We start from the raw sequence: 25,961 nt of genomic DNA on the forward strand, positions 1-25,961 counted from the left end.
ACGATGACCCCTCCGGAGCTCTCCTCTGCTGGGTTCATGCTTCTCTCCTAAGTGTAGCTTCTTGAAGTCTTGTGTAAGAGCTGTTGAGCAAAGAGTAAATTTCCTAATATTTCTCCTACTTCAGGGAGTGAGTTGGAAAAAAAAAAAAAGGCTGAGATAGGGGTGGGGGTGGTGTTTCAAAACACGTTCTTTTTTGCCTACATTTTTTTGAAGGTTCCAAGGTGGATGGGTGAAAGTTGGATATGTCAAGTCTAGTGGTAATTGAGTGGCTGCAAATCGCCTACTGTAGAAAAAAGCAGTGGTCTTCTGGTTGGTTCAGATGTACACCTCAAGATAATTGAAACTTTCACCAGGGGTTTTGGACTTTCTATAAGAAAAAAAACCAATAATTGGAAATTGTTCATTGTGAATACATTAGATTTGTACAGACAAAACATTCATGAAGTGCAATTATAGCCAGTGTTGCTATATTAGTATGAATGTTAATAGCATGTTTGTTTTTGAAAAGGGTTATGCATTCTGATAAATGTCTGCTTTAATCTAGTCATCTGTGTATCACTTGTCTAAGTACTCTCATTTAAGATGCCATATCCCTTCTTGTAGCAATAAAGGGGTAAAGCAACATTAATATTAAATAATTAGAAAAACAAAAGGGGAATGATTAAACATATTTACATAATTGAAATAACACTGTGTCGCAGTGGGAAATCGGGACAATGTTGTCTCCTTTCAAAGTAATTCATAATTCAGATTTTTAATTATGGCATATTCATTCATTTAAAGATGATTCTGGATGAGAGGGCCACTAATGAAATACAATCATTAGCATCTAAACAAAGTAATTTACAAAGTCTCCTTTAGGGGAAAAGATTTCTAGAACATCATCAATCACACAAGATATGCAAAAACAAGCAATTAAACCACACACAAGAACTACAACAGCCTTATATATCAGTAATGTACACATGAAAACATAACTGATTACAATGATTAGACTAGGGTAGTGTGGTTAATTTGTATTTTATGTAGTGATTCCATGGAAGAATGCACCCGGACAGACACATTACACACAAGAGGAACTTCATTTCCTTAATACTCACTCAAAACCCATGACCAAAAAGCCCCCAAAAAACAAACCATGAATTTTGAATCATTGCCTGGACAACCACATGGGGTCAAAATCCTGCATACTTTAATAAAATATCTTCATTTCTCCTGTGTCATTTTTTGCCTGCTCTTGGCTTTTATAAACTGGCACAATAGGGGATTCAAAGTCTTTGGTAAGAGGCAGGTGCTGCGTTGGTTTCTCATTATTTGTTCAAATCCTGCTTTGGGCTTCCAGGAGCAAAGTACTTCCAGCCCTCACAGGGTCAGTGATATACTGGCTTTTCCTCCATATATGCAACTACAGATCATTACGCATGCAGCAAGACTGGATCATAATCCTCCGACTTTAATGCCTGTGTACAGCATCTTGCTAAATGGACCCACGAAGAGGCTGGTTGCAAATACGGCTCGTCCGGGCCACCTTATCATCTTGTTGAAATCCTATACTACTTACTTCTGCTGGTGGATTTTTCTTAGCGAAGGTGGAAGGAAGGCTCGGGTGTAAAAGGAGGAGGAATGAAGAGAGTGGTGTTGGGTCGAGGAGCGGGGGAGTCCATGGAGGAGGCTGGCACCCCTGGTGGAAGCTGAGCCGACTTCGATAACCACCAGCTACAGAAGCCAAAATACACTTTATTGGGTACTCAAAGGATAAAAATTATTGGTTAATTTCAACAGTCCTCCTTCATTTGACTTTACAATTTACAACAGCGAACATTAATGCAGGCATGGCTTGGTTGAGGAGGAGTTTAAAATTAGAGTCCCTCTTCTCATTAGCCCCAACAGCCTGACCCAGGGTGACTGAGAAGCAATTTGTCGCCAGATTCTCATTTTGCTTCTGTCATGGCTACTTGTAAATGAAGCGCAGCAATTTATTGTAGCACCTCTAGGAGTCAAGAACATAATGTGTAAAACACATAAAAAAAAAAAATCTTTCTTCACATTCATTAACACCCAGCACAGAGAGGCTGTTCACTTTCCTCTCTAATGAAGGAGGGGGATCTTAAATCTAAAGCTTTCCATCATGTGAAGAAGTCCTCTTCAGGCCATTAGATGGAGGCTGAGTTGGATTGAAGAAAGGTCATTGACAAAAACAGAGAGTGGCAATGCGAGGGAAAATAGAAAATGGATAGAAGAAGAGACTTTAGAAGCCTCGAAGAATGGAAAATACATTTTTGGCATCAATGATCAACCCTTCTGGTCTCTCCATGTATTTTTCTGTTGTCAGTGAAGAAAAGAGTATCTGGCTTTTTATTTAGCTGGAAATTGCTCTAGTGTTTGGCCGATTCTCATTTCTTCACCCTTGATCTGACCTTGCAAGAGGCATTAAGTTAGGTTCATTTGAAGAGCGTATTGTCTATGATCTTCAAAACATGTTTGCTGATGTCCTCTTTCCTTCCCTCACAGCCTTTGCAAGAAATTGCCGTGTCCGCGGTTTTAACGCATTCTGATTGTAGCAGGCTGCTCCCGCCCAGGGGCTGACTGTGGGCTTTTATCTTACTTCCGTGATTAATTCTGATTAATGGTTTGGTTGTGTGGGGTCTCCCAAATGGCACCTCCTGATGAATCTAATAACAAATTATTATATGGAAAAAATTGCTAGAGGGTCCAGGGTTGCCTGTTTGAATTAAATGCTGAATGTTGCTGTGCAGTGTACTTAGATGCTCTTATGGGTTTTATGATGTAGTAATAGGCACTCAATATTTATGGTAATAATAGTGGTCTTTTAAAACTCATTTTAGAAAAAGTGAAATTTTGCGTGTATAGAACCAGGTGAAAATGTAAGTAAAATCTGAAACATTTTCTTCGGAGAGTTTACTGAGTGCTTCTGAAAGTGCCCGGTATGGTGCCAGGTGGATCAATTAACAAAGTCACTCCTTACTATGCCAGATTAGTCTGATTAAAGGAGAAACAGGAAATTATATGTGGTAATAGAGGGTACAAATGTTATTACACTCCTTCTGCCAGTTGAGGAAACTGAGACAGAGAGAGGTGAAATTACATGCTCAGACTTAGAGTTAGCAAGGGGCAGGGCTAGAATTCCAACCCAGGCTATGTTTTGCTGAGGCCTGCATGCACCTTTTGTTCTAAACTCCAGTAACAACTTCCTCTTCTTGTTTCAATTAAACTTAACAAATGTCTATTTTTTGATGCTATGGGTTAAACTTTTCTCTTTAAAATATTGAAGTTTCTAAAACTAAAGCATGTAAACTTCTGTTTTGTTGAATATATCAAATTGATTATAAGGAGTAAAACATTATTCTCTCTTTTGTGTCTAACCCAAATAATCAACATGTACTTCTATGTTGTCGTATTCTCCTGTCATTTACCTTTCTTATTCCCACTCATAGTGTATCTGAAATTTAAATTGGTGTTGCTTTAGCCAGGTGAGCTTCAGTTTTTAACTTTTTTTGCCTTCATTCATAAACAGCATGTCTATTAAGCATGGTTAGTATTTGAAAGTCAAAATTTGGCACATGTGAAAGAGGAAAATTAAATAAAATTTAAGAACAGTTGTCTTAGAGGGGAGGGTATAGCTCAGTTGGTAGAGCGAATGCTTAGCGTGCAGGAGGTCCTGGGTTCAATCCCCAGTACCTCCATTAAGTAAATAAATAAATAAACCTAATTACCTCCTGCTTCAAATAAATAAATACATTTTAAAAAAAGAACAGTTGTCTTAGGCCTTTTGGGCTGCTAGAATGAAAATGCCATTAACTAGAAGGCTTATCAACAATATACATTTATTTTTCACACTTTTGGAGGTTGAAAATCTGAGATCAGGCTGCCAACATTGGTCAGGTCCTGGTGAGAGCCTCTTCCTGGTTGCAGATGGCCACCTTCTCACTGTATCCTCACAGGGTGTAAAGAGAGCTAGCTGGTTCTATGATTTCTTCTTATAAGGGCACTAATCCCATTTGTGAGGGCTCCACCCTTATGACCTAATTATCTTCCAAAAGTCCCACCTCCAAATAGCATCACTTTGGGATTAGTGTTTCAACATATGAATTTCGGGGAGACGTTCAGTCCATAACAATTAAACTAAAAATCTGTACGAGTCTCAGTTTCTCTCTGCTTTGAAGTCCTAGGTCAGCACCGAAGTGCTGCAAAACAGGCTGGTGGTGTTGGCTGTTACCTGGAGCTCTCTCCTGGGTGGGATCTTGGCATGCCTCACCTGGGCAGCTGCTGCCACCTGTAAATTTCAAGAGACATAGACCCAAGCGACATAACAGAAAAAGAACATTAGCTGCTCAAGAGTGCAGCTGAATCCCATTGTCACTTGTGATTGTGACTGAGTGTATCTAGTTCTGCTAGACAGTAACTCCACATGGAAGGGCCATGTCAATCCTAGTGTATTCCTAAGAGAACAGCACAGGGCTGTCATGCAGGAGGCACACAAGTTGTTACTGAAGGAATGAATCTTCTGTAACTAAAAGAGCCCTGAAGCATGCGCCCTCTGCTGGCTTTAGACACTTGAGCAAATGTGACATTGGTCAGAAACTGGTGGTCAAGCAACTTTTAATTATCTATTATTTTACTTAGAGCCATTCAGTTCCTTTGAATTAACTGTCATAGTCTCTCTATAACTCTTATTTTCTTAAAATGAAGTATGATTCCTGAGGGACAAGAGATAAGTTTTCCTACATAGTGCTTTGTGTACAGTAAGCTAAATATAAAAACTGTGGGTTAATAATCTAAACATTTATTGATTCCTTGACTGATTCAAAATGCACATATTTATACCTACTGTATACAGCCAGTATAGGCTTCATGCTGAGCTAGGTGCTGGGGATATAAAGATGAAAAATTCCTGTTCTGAAGAAGCTTATGAATACTGGGGGTGGGGGGGAGCAGATGGACATATAAACAAATGTGAAGGGGAACTTTCTTAGCAATAATGTTCTTAACTGAAGAGCCAAAAGCTTTGTCTATACATGTATTTGTCTAAGATTGCATAGTTGATACATTCAGGTGGTCAATTGGATTTATTTCTTACTATTCACAGAGCTGTTAGGAGGCAAATATAAGTCCCAAATACGCTGCAAGATACAGATTATTAAATCAATCATGCTCAGAGATGGAAACATACATTCAGTATCTTCAGAATAAGAAGATACTTAGAGTATCTGCCCCACTTAGAGTAGTTAAACCATAATCCAACTTCTACATGATGTCTTTAAGTATCTGAAGGTTGTTCTTATGTCCTCATAAAGTTCTTTATTCTAGTTATCTCTGCTTTAAGTTATATTGCTTGTTTCTGCAAGAGCATGAGAACATGAAGAGGCAAATTTACAGTGAAGCTAAATTCCAGGGTACCTCACTCACATGGAGCCCTAGAAATGTGTTCATGTGGGCATATATCTTTTTCAAGCTTGCTGAAGTAAGATAGTTTAACTGCCATTGTCTGTCCTTTTCCATGTCAACTTCCCATCCATCACACTTCCCCTCAGGTAGGTTGGTGTCATAGGGGTATTGAATAGTTCTTGGATACAACCAAAGGGAAATTGATTTGGAATGCATATTATTTGGATTCAGTGGGATCCACTTATGTGGTTTGCAACCACTTCTGTGTATATGTAGTTAAATTATTCCAGCTGTTCTAATCCTGATTTGAAATTTGAAAGGAAACATAGAATTTCAAAGAACCCTGAATAGACAAAACAATTGTGAGAAAGAAACAAAGTTGGAAGATTCATACTTCCTGATTTCAAAGCTTACTACAAAGCTACAGTAATCCAAACAGTGCGGTACTGGCATAAAGCTGGTCATATAGACTTATGGAATGGAATTGAGAGCCCAGAAATAAAGCCTCATGTGTATGGTCAGTTGATTTGCAGCAATGGCACCAAGGCTGTTCAGTGGGCAAAGAACAATCTCTTTAACCAGTGGTGCTTGGAAAACTGGGTATCCACATGGCAAAGAACCATTTAAATATTCAGAGGCTCAAAAGTAGGAGAAAGAGTATTATAGATGTATGTCAGGCAGTTAAGTAATACAAATACTATGTTATTGTTATGGATTTTGTGATGCTTCTTTGGTAACCTTTTTAAATTTAACATGATTTCTTATTCTAAATAAATACCAAAATAAATACTTTCATACCTAATTTTGTTTTCATAATTTTATGTTTTTTTTTTTTCCTGAAAGAGCCTCTTTCCCAATTGTATAAGCTTCAGGCTTCATAAAACCTGGATTGGCCTCTGGAAACCAGGTTGTTGTTGGGGGTGGGGGTGGGGTCTCCACTAGCCCAAAAAGCACATCAAGTGACAAATGGAACAAGGCAGAATTCCAGCCGCACTCATCCCTTGGCTGGATGCCCTCATACAAGGTACGTATTGAAAATTCTACCCAGTGGCCATATCATCTGCTCTACAAGATGTTTCAAGTGGGGTTCAATCTTCTGTATAAAGTAAGACTATCTTCTTCTAGACACTATAGTTCTAGTACAAATTTGTCACAAGTGTTAATGACTGTAGTTTGGGAACTGAAGTGATTTTGCACTCTGTGTTTTCATTAATTTAGAAAATATTTTTCAAGTACCTATTCTGTTCAAAGCCCTGGGATCACCAAGAAGATGAGTGAGGCCAGATTCTATCATCAAGTCATTGTCTAGTCAGGGAGAAAAGACGTTTTCATATGCTGGTACAATGTGGTATAAAGCAGTGAGATGTCTCAGAGACGCTGTGAGAAAGCGTTACGGGAAGAGTGACTGTATAATGTTTTATTCAAACTGGGATGCTTTTGAGAGTGAAAGGAGCTACTGTTAAAAATTAATCTGAGACAACAGGTACAAAGCTGGACGGTCCAGGGCAAACCAAAACTTATGGTCACCCTCATTATGGGCAATTATAGGAGAAAAGAATCACAGTGGAAAGGGCATCTGTGATTTCTGTTTCAGCTTGACTGGATCAGGGGCTGTGTACATGTGTTCTTAGACATTATTTCTGGGTATGTATGTGAAAGTGTTTCTGAATGGGATTAGCATTTGAATTAATGGACCCGGTAAAGAAGATGGCTCTCCCCAAGATGGGTGGCTGCCTCTCATCTTCTCTTTCTCTTCACCTGGGATTTACATCATCAGCTTCCCTGTTTCTCAGCCTTTGGACTTGGACTGAATTATACCACTGGCCTTCCTGGCTCTCCAGCTTGCAGAAGGCAGATCATGACCCTTCTCAGCCTCCATAATTGCATGAGCCCCTTTGTCATAATGAATCTCCTTTTATATTCTATTGGTTCTATTTCTCTGGAGAACCCTGACTAATACATCATCCACATTAAATGTAGAAATTGAGGCCTAGGGAACTAGTGAATAAGAAAAAGGCATGTGAAGAAAGTAACAACTCATCGAATTCTGATCACCATTGGTCTTGAGGTTGACTAGACCATGGTGCTCGTGACCTGCCAGAGGAATGTGCATTGTATGTTATCTTTTACAGTGATAAAACCTCAGAGAGATGCTAATAAGATTACACATCTCTGAGTAGATCCTATTCTACAGTCATGTGTCAAACAGTATTTTTCAGCAGTGGTCAAAATCATTTCTCCTAGGAGATAATATTTTATGATCAAATGCTGTTTTAAAATTGTAACATTGTACTGTCATCCCTACCTTTATCAGGGTGTCTGCAACCTGATTAGTTGCTTAAAAGATTATTATTTCCCTGTGTTCGACCCACATGTCTGCAGGGACAGGAGTGCGAGCGACCAATCAAAGCCCAGAGTTTAGAAATGGCCAGCTATCACGGGGGATAATCCACGGACTGTATTAGATACTAAAATTCTGACAGCTTGCTCTTGTGACAAAGATGTTAACAAGGAAAGAAAATGGCACTAATTTAATCTATTCTTATAGTTCATTCTAAAATGAGACTAGCATGACACCAAGTTATAATAATAAATACTATAGTAATTTCACAATTCTTCCTACATGCTGTTCACAGTCCTTTCACATGCAAATTTGCCATCCATTGCTTCATGACAGTGATTTTAAGTGCATTAGAGAGTTCTGAATTTTCTTATACTTGATCTCCTAATTATGTTTCAGGAACATACACAGAATAGTACCATATACTGGCATTTGTCTGCTTTGTAGCATTTCTCCATGCAGTTGGCTTCCCTCTTCTCCTGATATAGTATCTGGGTTTTGGAACCTAGGTTTTACCAGTAAGTTTCGATCATTACTCTTGTACTAATTATTGCAGGATTAGCACAGTAGTGCTAATCAAATAATCAGATTCGATTATTACTCCTGTAATAATTAACACAGGAGTAACAATGGAATAATCACTAAGAGTGGGGAAAGAGAGAAGTAAAATATGCCCAAATTTTGTGAAATACCAAATGTATCTTTATTTTGTAAGGGAAATTTGCATTTATAGAAAGTCTTTTTTCAACACAGAAGACATTTAATAGATATGTATAAAGATTTTGGGGATTTTGAAGACATGTTTGAAAAGACTACAGTAGAACTATGAAGGGAAGGTACATACGATCAGTGCTTCTGGGTGTCCTACTTTCCTTCAGTGCTTTTGGGCCAGTGTCCTTGGCTGGGGCACTGGGTGCAAACCACAGCAGTGGTGTTGTGTGAGAGAAAGTAGAAATGTTAAAATTCTTTAAGGACCTTGAGAGCCAGGCCAATGGGATTTTCTCATACATGTCAGTGAGCACCAGCGGCTGACCCCCAGCATGCTTAGGTCTATCTACCATGTCAGATGGATATGGAATCGGGGAGAGGGGGGCTTGAACAGAATAAAAAGTCTGGAGAAAGCCCCTTCCCCTGACTTATCTAGCTTATGACCCATGAAAAGATAGTATCCAAAGCTAGCCCAATGGAAGGTTTATCACTTTGATAAACCATGAAGAAGTGGTAATCAATCTCATTATGTGCTTTTTTTTTTTTTTAAATACTATGTCATGCTAGAGTGATTCAATGGTGAGAGATTGTGGGACACTGAATTCAAGCGTCTACTTTCTGATTTGGCACTGTCCCCCCCCATGAACAGAAATTTGTGACTGACGGAGAGTTCCACGTGACTGCCCTCCTCATCCATTTCTTCGGCATCTTGCCCACCAGGACAGTGAAGACAAGGTTCTGACTCTGGCAGTAACTTCTCTGCATGCCTGTTTAATTAACTAAGGGCTATAGGTTTACCATAGCCTTTGAATTCTGCTTGATAGCCTTAATTATGCAAGAAAACAATACACTGTGGAGAGTAGTACACACGAGACATGACATAATTTCCAGGGCAGTGTGGACAGCATTTTGTTGAAGTGCTACTTTAAATGAGTCATTTCCATGCTGAAAATATATTTTTGTGTGTTTGAGAGCTGATGTACTGAATTGTTCTTTCAGAAACCAGGTTCCAATTGCCCTAAAAATGCCAGGTAGGTGGAAAATAATCAATTCTGTGTCTTTGGAGATAAAAACCACGTTTTGTATTATACTGCTGGGCATCAAAATCACTGTAATTTTGGAAGGTTGCTATTATTATATGAGCAAACTTTTTTTTTTTTGTATTATGACTGTTTATTTTAACTCAGGGACAGAGTCTCTACTAGACACATAATGAAAATGGCCTTGTATTAAAATTGTTTACCTGCTGTTTGCTGAAAGACATTGTAAAATTAGAAATAAGAAAGAACTTCTGTGTCACCTAGCCCATCCCAGGCAGTGCAGAGAAAAAGATTATACCCTCAAGCAGCTTTGCCAGGGGAACTAAAAAATAGACCATGCTCTTCGGGTGTCTCACTGAGTAAATTGTAGGCGACAGAATGAGATTTGTGTCAATTTAGGAAGAAAAGCAGTATTCCTGCAGATGTTGAGAAGGAAGAGTACCAGTTTATTGACAACTTTATTGACTGTATTTAATCCACACTGGAGGGTTTTAAGGTCAGAAGAAATGTTTTTAATTCCTCAAACTGATGGTGCTAAATTCTGCAGTCATTTAGAGTTTCCCTGTAAATGTATCCAGTTTCCTATGTAAGTACGTAAGCATTGGGAACAGGGTGGAGAAGGCTGTTCTTTCACTCGAGGGGTAAAGTGTAATAAAATACTGGGTTGGTTTACATCTTACTACCTCTTTTTTCACTTCTGAATTTTCCAAAGGTATGAAGGAGCAAGAAATGGCCAAAAAAATGAATGTAAAAGCAGGAAGGAGCAGTTGAGACACAAGAGGCCTTAGATAATTCACACCAGAAATGAGCCCTTAGTGGCAAGGGTGGAAGAGACACTGCAGAGAGAAAGCTGCATTAGCCTCTAGCAAACCTGTAGCGCAGTCCTGGTTGTCCCTTCTCCTGGTTTCTGAGACATTTCTAGGCTTCCCTCCACCCTTTCCTTCTCTGTCAGTACCCACCATTCCCCCTTTCCTTCCCCAGGGGCCCAAGAACCTCCCCGACTCAGTGAGAATCTTCACTAAACTAAATTGGGAAAAAACTGATGTTAGATATTTAGCCATCTATTTTACATCTTTTCGGTCCCCTTCTCAACTCCTGTGAGACAGACTTCCATTATGATTAGAGGGGTTACTTAGCAAGTCTCAGTCACTTAAAAATTTCAAGGGCTTTCATTCTAGAGGCTGTGGGACATATTTGAGTGTGAGCTGGACCTAGCGCCTCAGCCCTAACAATTAGAATGTGGCCAAAATGACGAGCTGTCGCTTCTGAGATTAGGTTGCAAAGGGGCTGTGGCTTCTTCCTTAGGCTCTGTCTTGTGCTCTCTGGCTTACTCCGAGAGAAGCTGACCACCAGGTTGGATGCCCCATGGACATGAACAGGAGGAGGCCTTTGGCTAACAGCCGCTGAGGCACTGAATCCTGCCAGTGACGTGAGTAAGCTTGAAGGCAGATCTTTTCTCTGTCAAGCCTTCAGAGGAGAATATGGACCTAGCTGACAGTTTGCCTACAACTTGCCAGAGGCATCTAGCTAAGTTGTGCCCAGGTTCCTGATTCACAAACCTGTGAGATAATAAATATTCATGGTTTTAAGCCTCTAAGTATCGAGCAATCTGTCACACAATGAGTAATAAACAATGAATCACATGTAACATAAAAATGAATTTCAGTTAAAATAATCCATTAGTTAAATTGGTTAAATTAGTCCCATTTTCCACCCATCAGAACTCACCAGTCAGACATTTGGTGTACACTCACCGAAATGAATCCAGGTTGTCACTTTGCTTTTGTCCTGACCACAGATCATGCCACGTGAGCCCAGCTTATAAATTTTGCCTTTCATGCCAAGGGACTCCTCACATTTAGTGGATTGTGGAATTCTTTTCAAGGAGAATCTCATGAGACTAGTGCTCTAAGGAACACAGTTTGGGAAATTGATAAGCTGTTTCCTGTTATTGGACGTATACGTTGTTGGCAGTCTTTAGCTGTTGTAAATAACTCTATCCTTGAGAACATCTTAAATTATCTCCTTGAATTATAACCTAGAATATGTTTCTAATCTCTTAAGGAAATGGCATGTCTAAAATTTTGGGTGTATACTTTCAAATTACTCCTCAGAAATGTTATGTCAGTTTTTCAGTTCCCACGTTAGTGTGTTTTCCTCAAACCCTGACATTGGAAATTACCATATTAAGTATTTGTCAGTTTGCTAGGTAAAAATTATATATGTTTTCTATAATATGTATTGTTTCTTTGCTTTTCTTTAGTGAATTGCTTAGTTTTATACTTTGACCTTCTTTCTGTTCATGTGTTTACTTTTCTTCATTATTTTGTGGAGGTTTAATATAATTTCATATTAATAAAGTGCTTTGAAGACAGATAGCAGAGTATGTGGTTAGAGGAGTGACAAAGGACAGAGGTTAGAGGCACATTATTTTGGGCAGCAGGGTTGGAAAGACTGCTCAGAGAAGGTGACTTATTTTTGTCTGAAACATCTTTCATTTGCTTTTGTGCAGGACGATGTCCATTTGCCCCTCCAGATTCCTTCTCTGCCTTTCTCATTTAAGCTCTTCTCCAGGGGGCTGTCCTGTAAGCACAACATTAAAAACTTCCTATGGCTTCCCACTGGGCTTAGCAAATGGGGAGCCCAGCAGGAGATCAGAGGGAGGAAGGAGCGTGAAATCAGGTCATTTATTTCCCTGACTCCCGCCCTCATCACTAGGCATCTCAGGCTGGTGAAGGTCATTGCTCTCTCAAGGCAGCTTCCCCACTTGACTTTCTCTTTCTTGCTTCCAATAACCACTCTATTCTTTCATCCCCTCAGCTCTAGAAATAGTAACAGCTCCATCCTTTAGAGTTTACCTAACCCCAAGCCCACCTTTTTAAACTGCCCCTCTGCAAATACACTGCTTTTACAGTATCCCAACTTGAGTGTGCCATTTATTTCCTTACGGGACCCTGTACTAGCCACTGTTAGTGCCCCACCTAGATCCCCTCTGCTAGGCCAGTGCACTCATCTTTTGCTGTGAGTGTTTACTGCTAATGGCTTATAACTGCAAACTTCTCCAGAGAGTTGCCTTTGGGCTTAGAAGCCAAGCTGGCCAGAAATGCCTGGGAAGCTAGGTTCTCCCATCCTGGGGGCTGTGTGCAGCCAATGACTGACTGATGTAAGGGGCCCCGATCCCAAAACCTAAGCCCTTGGCCTAGGTGACTAGAAAAATGAACAGAAGATGATGAATCATTTTACCAGATACTAGGCAGTAATATGAAGCTAAACTATTTAAAACCATGAGGTACTTGCCCAGGTAGATAGCTAGACTGATAAAGAATAGTGAAATGGAAATAAAACTGATATGGAGTAGGGTATTTTATATATGAGAGAGGTGAAAATAAAATCAGTAGCGAAAGGATGAATTATTTAACAAATAATTCTGAGAATATTGGCTATTTATATAGTAAAAGATAAAATTAGATCTCTCTGCTACATCGTTCACAAACATGTATTCTGGATAAGTTAAGAGATCTAAATATCAAAAGCAAACTTCTAAAACCTTTAATCGAAAAAAGAGAGTATCTTTATGTCATTAGTAGAAGATAGTTCTTAGACACAAAAAGCACAAAGCGAGAAGGGAAATATTGATATGTTTTGCTACATTAAAACAGAAAACTTCTGTAGGATAAAAGATGACAAGAACAAGAATACAGCTTTATAGACTGAGAAGAGATAGTTGCAACTCTTAGTACCAATAAAAAGTTTATGTCCAGAGTATATAAAATGTTTTTAGAAATCAGAAAGAGAAATATTATCAAAAGATGTAATAGTAAATTCACAGAGGAAGACAGATGTCCAATAAATATTGTAAAGATGTCCAACTTTTTTAGTGATTAATAAATGTTAAGTTAAAATGAAGACATAACATTTTATATTAACAAATTTGTTAAGTATGATAGTGTCAACTGTGAGTGACAATGTGGAGAAATAAGAATTCTAATTCTAATGGCTGAAGGGAAGGAAAATGGAAAGCTATTTGGTGTTACCAAGTAAAGTTGACAATGCCTACTCTCCATAACTCAACAGTTCTACTTCTGGGCCTTGCTTATCAGGGAGAAATTTTGTTTCAGTAGACATGTACAAAGATGTTTATTTCTGAATTGTTTATTATTTTTTGCAAGGATAAGAAAGCCTGACAGAAAATAAGGGAATGAAAAGCTATGTTGTGGTCTGTTGGTCCAATGAAAAGCATGAGAATAAAAATGAATGAACTAGACTTGAATGTATAAACACAATAAGTCTCAAAAACATAATGTTGTAGGTAAAAAAGTGTGGAGTATAGATAATAGTATCAAATATTGAGGAAGTTTACTCAAAGGAAGAACAGAACATGTATGAATGTGATAGCACTTATTTCAGTAGAGCTGGGTAGGGAAGAGGGAGGGACGGAAGGTGGCCCTGTAGCTGTAGTTGCTGCATTTTGTTTCTTTGAAAATAATGATAATCTAAAGAGTATGTAGCAAAATATTAATAGAGATTTAATTGCTGTAGAGAATATATTGATATCTGGTAAATTTCCTATAATTTTCTGTTGGTTGTAAATATAATCAAATGTTAAAACTATGATATAGAGAAAATGGACATTGAAAATAGTGAGACTTATAAATAATGCCTAGATTATTTGTGGTAACATGACTCTATAACACCAATTAAAAATTTGTTGATGGCGAAGATATGTGATATAAAGAATTAAGAAATACAGTCTGGCTCTTAAGAAAAAAAATCTAAGCCTTTGCCTCAAAGTAAGACAACCATGTGGTGCTTTCATAGTACAGAACTCCTGTGGGATCAGGCTGAGGCTGGACTACAGCTGAAATCATGTGGACTTTGTCCTGTGTAATGTTCTGTACCTGTACCATCCAGCATGGTGTCCACTACAACATGGAGCCCACTATGGTTATCTATAAAATATTATAAATCTAACATTTTAATAGGATATTTAATATTTAAAATTAGATATAATGTATTTACTATAAAATATAAACTAGACTACAAGATAAATATTTTTCTAGGTAAAAACTTCTCCATTAAACTCTTCATTAAAGTATTTTTAAAAATACATTAACTAGCATTTTTAGCTAAACTGGGAAGGTGTTTTGTCAAAATAACTAGACTGCTACATTGTTGGAAATAGAAGTTGGAGGCGATATATATGCAGATACTGGAACGTGGTAAATAAGGAAGCCAACTATGCAAAAACGAGTTTCAGGAAAAGAACAAAGGCTCTGACGCAGGAGTAGCGTGGCGTGTTCAAGGACTGTCAATACAGGAAGTGTCAGAAGCCTGAAGCAGTAAGGTGGGGAAACAGTAGGGGACGATGCAGAGAGGCAGGCGGGCCATTGGTCCTGACAGAGTCTTACAGGGCGTGGTGCGGAGTTTGGATTATTCCAATTTTGGTAGGAAACCACGAAGTAATTTGATTGGGGGAAGGATGTGATTTGACGTATGTTTCTCAAAGATTACCGTGTTTGTTCTATGGAATATAGTTAGTAGGGGGATCAGCTGGGCTTTGAAGTGGTCTTGGGGGAGGAGGATGAAGACTATATGCATTATCATCTCTGTTCTTAAAACGAACACAAAAGCACTCAGTACCCTGGCACATGGATATTACTAGCAGTCTTTTATCGCCAACATCATCCATGCCACAGTGCTCTCATCTCTACAGCTGCTCTGAGGTAGGCCACTCAGAAGGTGAATTTGCGTAATAGGGATTTTTAATGCCATAATTTAACTTCTGCAAACCCTGGCTCAATTAATTATTTTCGACATGGTATATTTTAGTAAATTCCACAGTTAGTCTTCTTGGTTAAGGTAATTTCTCATCTAGTTCTACAAATTACCTGGAATATATTATTGAATTAAATAGAGTATCTGGGTGGAAAGGCTGTATATGGGCAGGGCATGGTTTATTGTGCATAAGTACCATTATTCATCATTATGCTCATTATGGTACAAAGGCTTTATCTGCTTTTGACATCTTGCCCTTTAAAGCAACCCAATTTTGGCTGCATGTGGAAGGTTAAGAAGAAGTACAGCCCATTTTTCTAATGATGGTGCTATAGAAGCTAATGGCAGCATAAACCATTTTAGACAACTAAGAACAACGTGAGTAGTACTTTTAAATACTTTTAGAGAAAAATATGAAAACCTATCAAGAAAGGAAAAATGGAAGTTGACTTGGTAATGAAAGAGCTTTTACTTCCTATTATTACCATCATGGATAGGGAGAAAAGGAAACACACTTTGATAAATAGAGTTTACGTGTGTGTGTGTGAGAGAGGAGGGGGCGGGGGGAATGGGTAATTTCCCCTACAGTCTTTGATAGTGGAAATCATATATTTTAAGGAATCGGAAGTTGAGTTCAAGTGTGAGTTCAGGTTCTGATTTGGCCTCTTTTGAGTGACCATAGGCAACTCAGTTTGTCTCCTGGCTTCATTCTCTCATATGCCACAGTTCTGCAGTCTCTCTTTGCTTATAGGAGGGTGATCAGTTCCCACTGCACAGTGTCTCACTTGTGGGTAATTTGTTGATGGCTTTGATGTTTGCCTCTGCGACTGTGATCCCTGAGGCACTGACCTCGGAACTTTCTGTTTGCTGCTCATCATGTGTCACAGGCTTTAATAATTTTTGGCAATGACAGTAGTGCTGACAGTGAAATCGAGAGGGCATGAGCTTGAATATTTGTTGTATTTTAAGTCTCTTTTATTAGGAGGCCGTCTAAGAATATCTTAAGGAATACTGTTACTGAGAGAGAAGATATTTGCAGATGATATATCTGATACAGGGTTAATATCCAAAACATACAAATAACTCATACAACTCAGCATAAAAAAAAAACCTGATTAAAAAATGGGCAGAAGACATGAATAAACATTTTCCCAAAGAGATATAAAGATCACAGACACATGAAAAGATAATCAATATTATTATTTATTGGGGAAATGCAAATAAAAACCACAGTGAGATATCACCTGTTAGAATGGCTGATATCAAAAGACAACAAACAATAAAGATATTGGTGAGGATGTGGAGAAAAGGGAAGACTCTTGCACTGTTGGTGAGAATGTAAATTGATGGAAATGTAAATTGGTGCAGCCACTATGGAAAACAATATAGAGTTTCCTCAAAAAATTAAAAATGGAACTACCATGTGACCCAGCTATTCCACTTCTGGATATTTTTCCAAACAAAAAAACCTCACTAATCCAAAAAGGTATATGCACTCCTATGATTATTGCAGCATTATGTAAAATAGCCAAGATATGGAAACAATCTAAGAATCCATTGATAGATGAATGGATAAAGAAGATGTACCATATACATGCAAGGGAATATTACTCAGCCATAAAAACAATGAAATCTTACCATTTGCAACAACATGGCTGGACTTAGAGGGTATTCTAAATGAAATAAGACAAGGAAGGAAAATGTATGATTTCACTTCTGTGTGGAATCTAAAAAACAAAACAAATGAACAAACTACAAAACAGAAACAGATACAGAGAACAAACTGGTGGTTGCCAGAGGGCTAGAGGGTTGGAGGATGAGTGGAGTGGGTGAAGGAGATTAAGAGGTACAAAATTCCAGTTATAAAATAAAAAAGTCATGGGGATGTAATGTACAGCATAGAGAAGGCAATCATGTTGTGTGGAGACAGACGGTAGCTAGACTTATCCTGGTGATCACTTTGTAATGTATAAAAATATTGAATTGCTGTGTTGTGCACCTGAAACTAATATAGTAGTGTTAGTCAATTATACCTTAGTTTTTTAAAAAGGAAATACTGCTACTAGGAACAAAACCTACCCGTGAAACCCACTGTCTTTTTCTCCAATTTTTATTGGTGATATACTTCTGCAGAGCATTGTCTCCCTAAAGAAAGGACAGGGTAAAGATGAACTATTAGATATTTAACTTCAGTGCTCTTTTAAGTTTTCTATTTGTACTTTAGAAGTAAGTTCTATGATTGTTTATCTGGGATTAATCAGAGGCAGGAGTAAGGAGATGTGACTTTTGGAAGGTGTGGGTAGGGGAGAGGGTAACAATAAGTTTCTGGGTTCAGGTTGGGATGGTTCGAAGAACAGTGATAATGGAATTATGAGCATGGGAGAGAGGGGAGGACTTATTCTATGTATCCAATAATTATGTTCATAATACATACCTTTTGTCAAGTCATTCATTCATTTATTCATCAAATATTTGTTAAGTGATGTTATACTAGGTGCCAAGGAATCAAGTAAACAAGTACAAACAGGATATCGTCAACTAGTGAAAAGACAGCATAGGTTCTCTAGATGAGATGTCAAATAAGATCTTTGGGAGTCCAAAGAGATAAAAATGTTCTTTGTTATTCTGCAGTAGGTCAGGGAAGTCTCTGGGAAAGAGAGACTTAAAGGATGGGTAGACGCTTTTTCATTAGACAGCAAATATTTCATGAATACCTCTTCTGTGGCAGACTTTCTTCCTGAGCCAGGAATATGGCATTAAACAATACAGAGTCCTTGCTTTTGAAGGACCTTCATTCTGAAAGAGGAAGACAGAAAATTAGCATACAGAGTTTCCTTTTTTTCATGAAATGTTAGAAAAATAAAGTAGAATAACAAGTTGAAAATAATAGATGTTGCTATTTTACATAAAATAAAGACAAGGATGGCTTCATAAAGAAGGTGACATTTGAGCAGAAAAATGACAGGATGAGGGTATAAGTCATGTGGATATCCAGGCTGTGAGCCCTGCAGGCAGAGGAGACAGCAAGCACAAAGACCCAGGAAAGGTGCATGCTTGCCAGGTTTTAGGTACATGGAGGAGGCCAGTGTGGCTGAAGTGAAACAAGGATGAGGGAGAGCAGTAGAATATGAGGTCGTAGCCACATTGAGGGCTGGATTACGGAGGGTCTTGAAGCTTATGGAGGAACTTGGAATTTTACTCTAAACAAGATGAGAAATCACTGGAAAATTTCGGGTAGAGATGATGATGACGTTGCTGGGTAAAGAACGGACTTATGTGCACTGGAGACGGGAGCAAGTAATGATGGGAGCAGGGAGACTTGTCAGGAGGCCATGACAGTCGGCCAGATGAAGGGTGATGGTGGCTCAGATCTGAGCAGCAGCAGCAAACATTCTGAGAAGTGGCTGGATTTTGGATATACTATAAAATTGGAGCCCAGGGGACTTGCTGTTGGATTGGGTACAGGATGTGAGGCAAAGAGTAGTCAAAGATGAATGAAAGTTTTCTGGTGTGGTGGAGCAACTGTAAGGTTGGCATGGAATCCTATGGTAAAGGTTGCAGAGGGAGCAGGTGTGGTGGGGGAGGTGGGGGAAATAATACTTGCGTCTTAATATATGAAATTTTGGGTGTCCATTGAGTAGGCATCCAAGTGGAGATGCTGAGTAATTTATTGGCCATATGAGCCTGGAATTCAGGGGAGAAATTTGCACTGAAGAAATGAATTTGGGAGTCATCTGTGTAGAGATGGCATTAAGGTCCTTGGTCAGGATGAGATCTCCTACGGAATAAGGGAAGATATAGGAAAGGTGTTGATATGAACCCTGAATCTCTCTGACATCTAGTGCCTGGGATGATGAGGAAGATACAGTAAAAATGAGACCAGGAAAGATTAAACCACTGAATTAGAAATACTAAGAGTGAATGATGTCCTAGAGGCCAAGTGAAAACAAAACAAAACAAAACAAAACATTTCAAGAAGAGATGAATTCGCTGTGTCAAATGCTACAAATCAGTCTAGCAATGTGAGTACTTAGGACTCTCCACTGGATTGTTGACCTTGACTAGAATAGTTTTAGTGGAATTACGGGGACAAAAGTGAAAGTGGATTAGGTTAAAGAGAGAACAGGAGGTGAACTTATAGTTACCAGGGGGGAAAAGGGGTGGAAGGGATAAATTGGGAATTCAAGATTTGCAGATACTAACTACTATATAGATGAACAACAAGTTCACACTGTATAGCACAGGGAACTATATTCAATATCTTATAGTAACTTATGGTGAAAAAGAATATGAAAACATATATATATATATAAATATTCATGTATGACTGAAGCATTGTGCTGTACACCAGAAATTGACACAACATTGTAAACTGACTATACTTCAATAAAAAACATACACACACACAAAATAAAGAACAGGAAGTCTCTGCAGCGATCACGCCAATGGCCATGGACTTAAGATTAAGAAATTCCAGCCCCAGCCCTTGGACGAGGGTAGTTTCCTGTTGAATCACTTTGGAGAATGTAAAGCCTTTAAAGAAACTTTTATGAAATGCTTCTTTAAGCAGAATTTTAAATGCTTTGTGCAGAAATGTATGAAAAGGATGTTTGGCTTGAATAATAGAAAGGTGGTTAATGGCAGAAGACCCATGAGAAAAACTGAGATTTAGAGGTCTGATAGATGAAATGATAAACATGGTAAACATGACTAAGCAGGGGCTTGAAAAGTGCTTGAGTTTTGGGTTTGCCCTCTCGCCGTACTGAAGCTCTTAGATCGCCATGTGCTGAAGGATGAGAGGCCGTGTTGAGGAAACCCAAGATGCCCAGCCAACAGTCAGCCAGTATCTGGCCAACAGCCTGACAACCAACAGTCATGTAACTGAGGCCAGCCACTAGCACTCCTGCTGGCTGATGAAGGACAAAGGAGGGGCATTACACATTGATAAAAGTGTTAATCAGAAATACATACTAGAGTTGACCCTTGAACAATGTGGGAGTTAGGAGCACTTGGCCCCTATGCAGTTGATAATCAGTGGTTCTGTATCCACGAATTCAACCAACAGTGGACCGTATAGTACTGTGGTACATATTTACTGAAAAAAAAATCTGCATGTAAGTGGACCCACACAGTTCAAGTTTCAAGGGTCAACAACATTTCTAAACTTGCATGAAATTAATAGCACAACCTCAAAATACATAAAGCACAAATTGACAGAACTAAAAAGAATAATAGGAAAACCCGCAATTATTAAAAAAAAAGAGATTTTTAACACACTGATAGGAAAAGAAAGAAAGAATGAATGAAAAAAGAAAGGAAGGAAGAAAGAAAAAGAAAGAAAATTTGAACACAACAATTACAAACTTAACTCGCGTCTGTAGAACACCTCTCAGCAATCATAGGCTGTATCTTCCCAAATGACATAGAAAACTTAGCCAAATTGACCATGTGCTTGACCATAAAACAAATCTCAGCACATTTCAAAGTATGTTCTCTGACCATAGTGGAATTAATTCTGAAATCAGAAATATAAAGTAGAAAATTCCCTGGGTCAAAGAATATACCACAATAGAAGTCAGAAAATATTTAAACTGAATGATATTGGAAGCATTACATCTTAAAACTTGTCCAAAGAAGCTTAAATAATATTTCAAGGGAATTTTAGAGTCTTGCTTGTATATATTAGAAAAGAAGCAAAGCTAAAGATCCATGATCTACATACTTATCTCAAGAAGTTAGAAAAGAAACAGCAGATTACACCTACAAAAGAGAAGAAAAGAAATGGTAAAGACAAGAGCAATAAGTAATGGAACAGTTCAGAGAAAAATCAAGAAAATCAGAAGCTGGTTCTTTAAAAAGACTAATAAAATTGATAAACCCTTAGCAAAAATATCATGAACAAAAGTGAGAAGGCATGAATTATTACCAGTATGAGGAATGACAAAAGAGATATCTACAAATCCTAAAGACTTTAAAAACATAACAGGAAATTAGCCATAGGGAACAAGTGATAGTGGACTTGTCCTCCTGCCATAAGCTACTTGGATAATGAAGCTACTGTGTCTAGACACTGAACTACGCAGAGCACAGGACTGTGATCCCCGAGTGAAGAAAAACAAGGTGAGCCCTGTGATCACCCCCACCTTCTGACTGGAGGCACTTTCTAGGCTGTAGCATGAAGAAGGGCAACCTGAATGGAGCACAGAGATCCCACCCAGGAGACTATTAAAGTCTGGGAAGTCTAAGGCAGCTGGAATCTGTGGGGCAGAGTGCATCAAGGAGAAGCATGCAGCGTTACCTAGAACAGCCAAACAATTTTGATACTTAAGAAAAAAGGTGGAGGACTTGTGATATCTGATTTCAAGACTTTCTATTAAGCTATAGTAATCAAGACAGTGTGGAATTTGCATAAAGATAGAATATAAATTAATGGGGCAGAGTAGAGAGTTTAGAAATAGACCCACATATATGTGGTACATTGCTATTTGACAAAGGTGGCAAGGTAATTCAGTTTGGGAAAGGACAGTTTTTCCTGAACCAACTGAATATCCATATGGAGAAAAAACAAATCTTGACCCTTGACTCACTTCACATACAAAATTAGCTCAAAATGGGTCTAAGGATCAGATATGAAATATAAAGCATCTAGAAGAAAATAGGAGAATATCTTCATGTCCTTAGGGCAGCCAAAGATTTCTTAGAATACAGAATGGATGAAAGAAAACAATTGATAAACTGGATTTCATAAAATTTTCAAAACTTTTACTCTTCAAAGACAGTGTTAAGAAAATGAAAAGGCAAACCACAGACTGCCAAATTATTTGCTGTTTGTATAACTGACAAGAATCTTATACCCCAAATATGTAAGAATTGCATAGCTCAATAAAAGGCAAACAAATCCAATAAAAAATTAGGCAAAATTTTGGACAGTTTACAAGAGAAGGTATGTGAATAACCAGTAAAGACGATAGAAATCATTAGCCATTAAGGATATGCAAAGTAGAACCACAATGAGCTATCACTACACATTAGACTGGGTAAAACTGAAGACCAGCATGACCAAGCCTTGATGAGAATATGAAACTCGCATACATTGCTCCTGGAAGTGTAAAACTGTATAATCGCTTTGAAAGATAGTTTGACAGTTTAGTATATAAGTTAAACATTCACCTGCTAAACGGCCCAGCAAACCCACTTATAGATATTTACCCAAAAGGAATGAATATATGTTCACACAAAGACTTGCACATGAGTGATCATAGCAGGTTTACTGTAACAGCATAACAGCTAAAAACTGGAAATAACCCAAAGCACATTAAATGTGGAATATCCATGTAATGTAATATGACTGAGCAATTAAAAAAACCAAATTACTGATACATGAAACAACATGGATGAGATCCAAAAACATGCTGAAAGAAGAGTCAGACATATAATGAAATATACTGTATGATTGCATTTTCTGAAAATTGTTACAGACAAAATTAATCTATAATAACAGAAAGCACATCAGTGGTTATTTGTGACTTAGAGGTCAGAGTGTGGGTTGAGAGTGATTGATTATGAAAGGATGTGAATAAACTATTTGGGATAATAAGATGTCTCATCTCTTGATTTTATCGGTAGTTATACGTGTCTATACATTTGTCAAAATTCACTGAAATGTCTTAAATGGTGTACATTTCATCATTTGAAAATCATGTCTCAATAGAGCTATTAAAATGACATGATAGGAAAATATTATTAACTTGTGTCAATAATTTCGAAAAGTAGATTTGAATGGATAAATTTCTATAAAACAGATACTGAAACTGACACAAGAAGAAATGAAATCTGAAAGTATTTTAAGAAAGACACTTAAGAAAGTCTTCTAAGAAATACTTTAAAGGAAATTTAATTCACAATTAGAAGCTTTTCAACAAAGAAATCTACAGGCACAGATAGTTAATTGTTCCAAACATTTATGGAAAAAAATAAGATAAATCTTACACAAATCTTCAGGATAATAGAATGGGAGAGAATACTTCCTGATTATTTTATGTATTCGGCATTACTTTGATACCAGTTTCTCCAAAAACATTGCAGAAAAGGAAAGAGTAAATAAAATAGACTAATGGAACAGAATAAAGAGTACAGAAAGAGATACATGTATATATGACACTTGTCACTTGTTTCATAATAAATGTCCCCTACTGTAGTGCTGAGTAAATTTAATATGGGTATATATGAAATATATATATATGCGCACCATGGGTACATAGAATCTTTATATAAAAATATATTCTAAATGTATATATGGAATCATGGTCCCTACTTGGGAACATACGCACAAATAAATTCTGTGTGGATTAAAAATTAATAATCTTTATATTTTAGAGCAGGTTTAAGTTTACAGAAAAATTGAACAAATGTTAGACTGCTTATATGTCCCTCTTCCTCGCTCAGTGTCCCCTCGTTTTATCATCTTGCATTAGTGTGGTAATTTGTTACAACTGATAAACAATTATAGACACATTATTATGAACTGAAGTCCATAGTTTACATCAGGGTTCTCTTTGTGCTGTACAGTAATTTGATAAATGTGTAATGTCATGTATCCACCATTACAGTATCATATAGAGTAGTTTTACAGCCCTGAAGCTCCCCTGTGCTTCCTTCCGCTGTTCATCCCTCCCATCCCCCTCCACAAATCCATGGCAACCACTGATCTTTTGATTGTCTCTCTAGTTTTGCCTTTTCCAGAATGTTATATAGTTGGAATTATAGAGTAACCTTTTAAGACTGGCTTTTTTTTTTACTTAGCAATATTCATTTAAGGTTCTCCCATGCCTTTTTATGGCTTGATAACTCATTTTTTTTTAATGCTGAATAACATTCTACTGTATGGAGATGCCATAGTTTGGTTTATCTGTTTACCTATTGAGGGACACCTTGGTTGCTTCCATTTTGAGGCAATTATGAATAAAGCTGTTATAAACATTTATGTTCTATAAACATTAAGTTTTCAAGTCCTTAGGGTAAATACCTAGGAGTGCACTGGTATTTGTATGGTAAGTCTAGTTTTGTAAAAACCTGCCAAACTGTCTTCCAAAGTGGCTGTACCATTTTGCATTCCCACTAGTAATGTGTGAGAGCTCCTGTTTTCCACATCCAGCATGTTATGTTGTCAGTGTTTTGGATTTTGGCCATTCACTCGGTGTGTAATGATATCTAATTGTTTTAATTTGTAATTCCCTAGACATAGGACATTGAACATGTTTTCATATGCCTACTTGCCTTCTATGTATCTTCTTTGGTAAGGTGTCTGTTCAAAGCTTTAGTCTGCTCTTTAATCAGGTTGTGTGTTTTCTTGTTGAATTTTAAGTGTTCTTAATATACTCTGCATACAAATCCTTTATCAGATATGTGTTTGGAAAATATTTTTTCTCAGTTTGTGGCTTGCCTTTTCGTTCTCTTAATAGTGTCATTGAAAATTCACAGAGAAGAAAATTCTGATTTTAATGAAGTTCAATTTATCAGTTATTTCTTTCATGAATTGTACTTTTGGAGTTGTATGTAAAAACTCATTATCAAGCCCAAGGCCACCTAGAAATTCTCCTATATTATCTTCTATAAGTTTTATAGTTTTGCATTTTACAGTTAGGTCTGTGATTCTTTTTTAGTTAATTTTTTTGTGAAAGGTGTAGGGCTATGTCTGAATTATGATTGTTATTATTATTATTATTGCGTCTGGATGTCCAACTGCTCCAAGAACCATTTGTTGAAAGGACTATTTTTTCTCCATTTGGCTCCCTTGGCTTCGGAAATTTTCCTGTAATGTCTTTATCTGGTTTTGGTATTAGGGTAACGCTGGCCTAGTAGAATGAGTTAGGAAGTGTTCCCTCTGCTTCCATTTTCTGAAAGAGATAGTAGAGAATCGCTATCATTTCTTAAATGTTTGAAAGAATTCGCTAGTGAAACCATTTTGGCCAGGTGCTTTCCGTTTTAGAAGGTTATTAGTTTTTTGATTCAATTTTTTTCATAGCTATAGGCCTATTCAGATTATCTATTTCTCCTCCTGTGAGTTTTGGTAGATTGTATCTTTTAAAGAAGTAGCGCATTTTAATAAAATTATTAAATTTGTGGGCATAGAGTGTTCACGGTAGTCACTTATTGTCCATGCAAAGGCCATGGGATGAATAATGATGTCCTTTCTTTAATTTCTGATATTAGTATTTGCTGTCCTCTCTTTCTCTTCAGTACCCTGGCTAAATGTTTATCAATTTTATTAATCTTTTCGAAGAAGCTACTTTGGGTTTTGTTGATTTTCTTGATTATTTCTATACTTTCAACTTAACTCACTTGTGCTCTCATTTTTATTAGTTCTGTTTTTTGGCTGGTCTTACAGTTATGTGGTTCTTCTATATCTAGTTTCCTAAGGTGGAAATGACTGATTTTAGAACTTTCTTCTTTTCTAATTTTTGCATTCAATACTAGACATGTCCCTTTAAGCATTGCTCTCACTGCATCTCATAACTTTTGATAAATATACTTCCATTTACTTAAAAATATTTTTAAAATTTTATTGAGACTTCTTTGACCCATATGTTATTTAGAAGTGTGTTGTCAGACAGAAACAGACTCACAGACATAGAGAACGATCTTATGGTTACCAGGGGCTAAAGGGGGTGGGAAGGGATAAACTGGGAATT

The sequence above is a fragment of the Camelus ferus genome, chromosome 6 (genome assembly GCF_009834535.1).
Source record: "Camelus ferus isolate YT-003-E chromosome 6, BCGSAC_Cfer_1.0, whole genome shotgun sequence".
NCBI lineage: Eukaryota > Metazoa > Chordata > Mammalia > Artiodactyla > Camelidae > Camelus > Camelus ferus.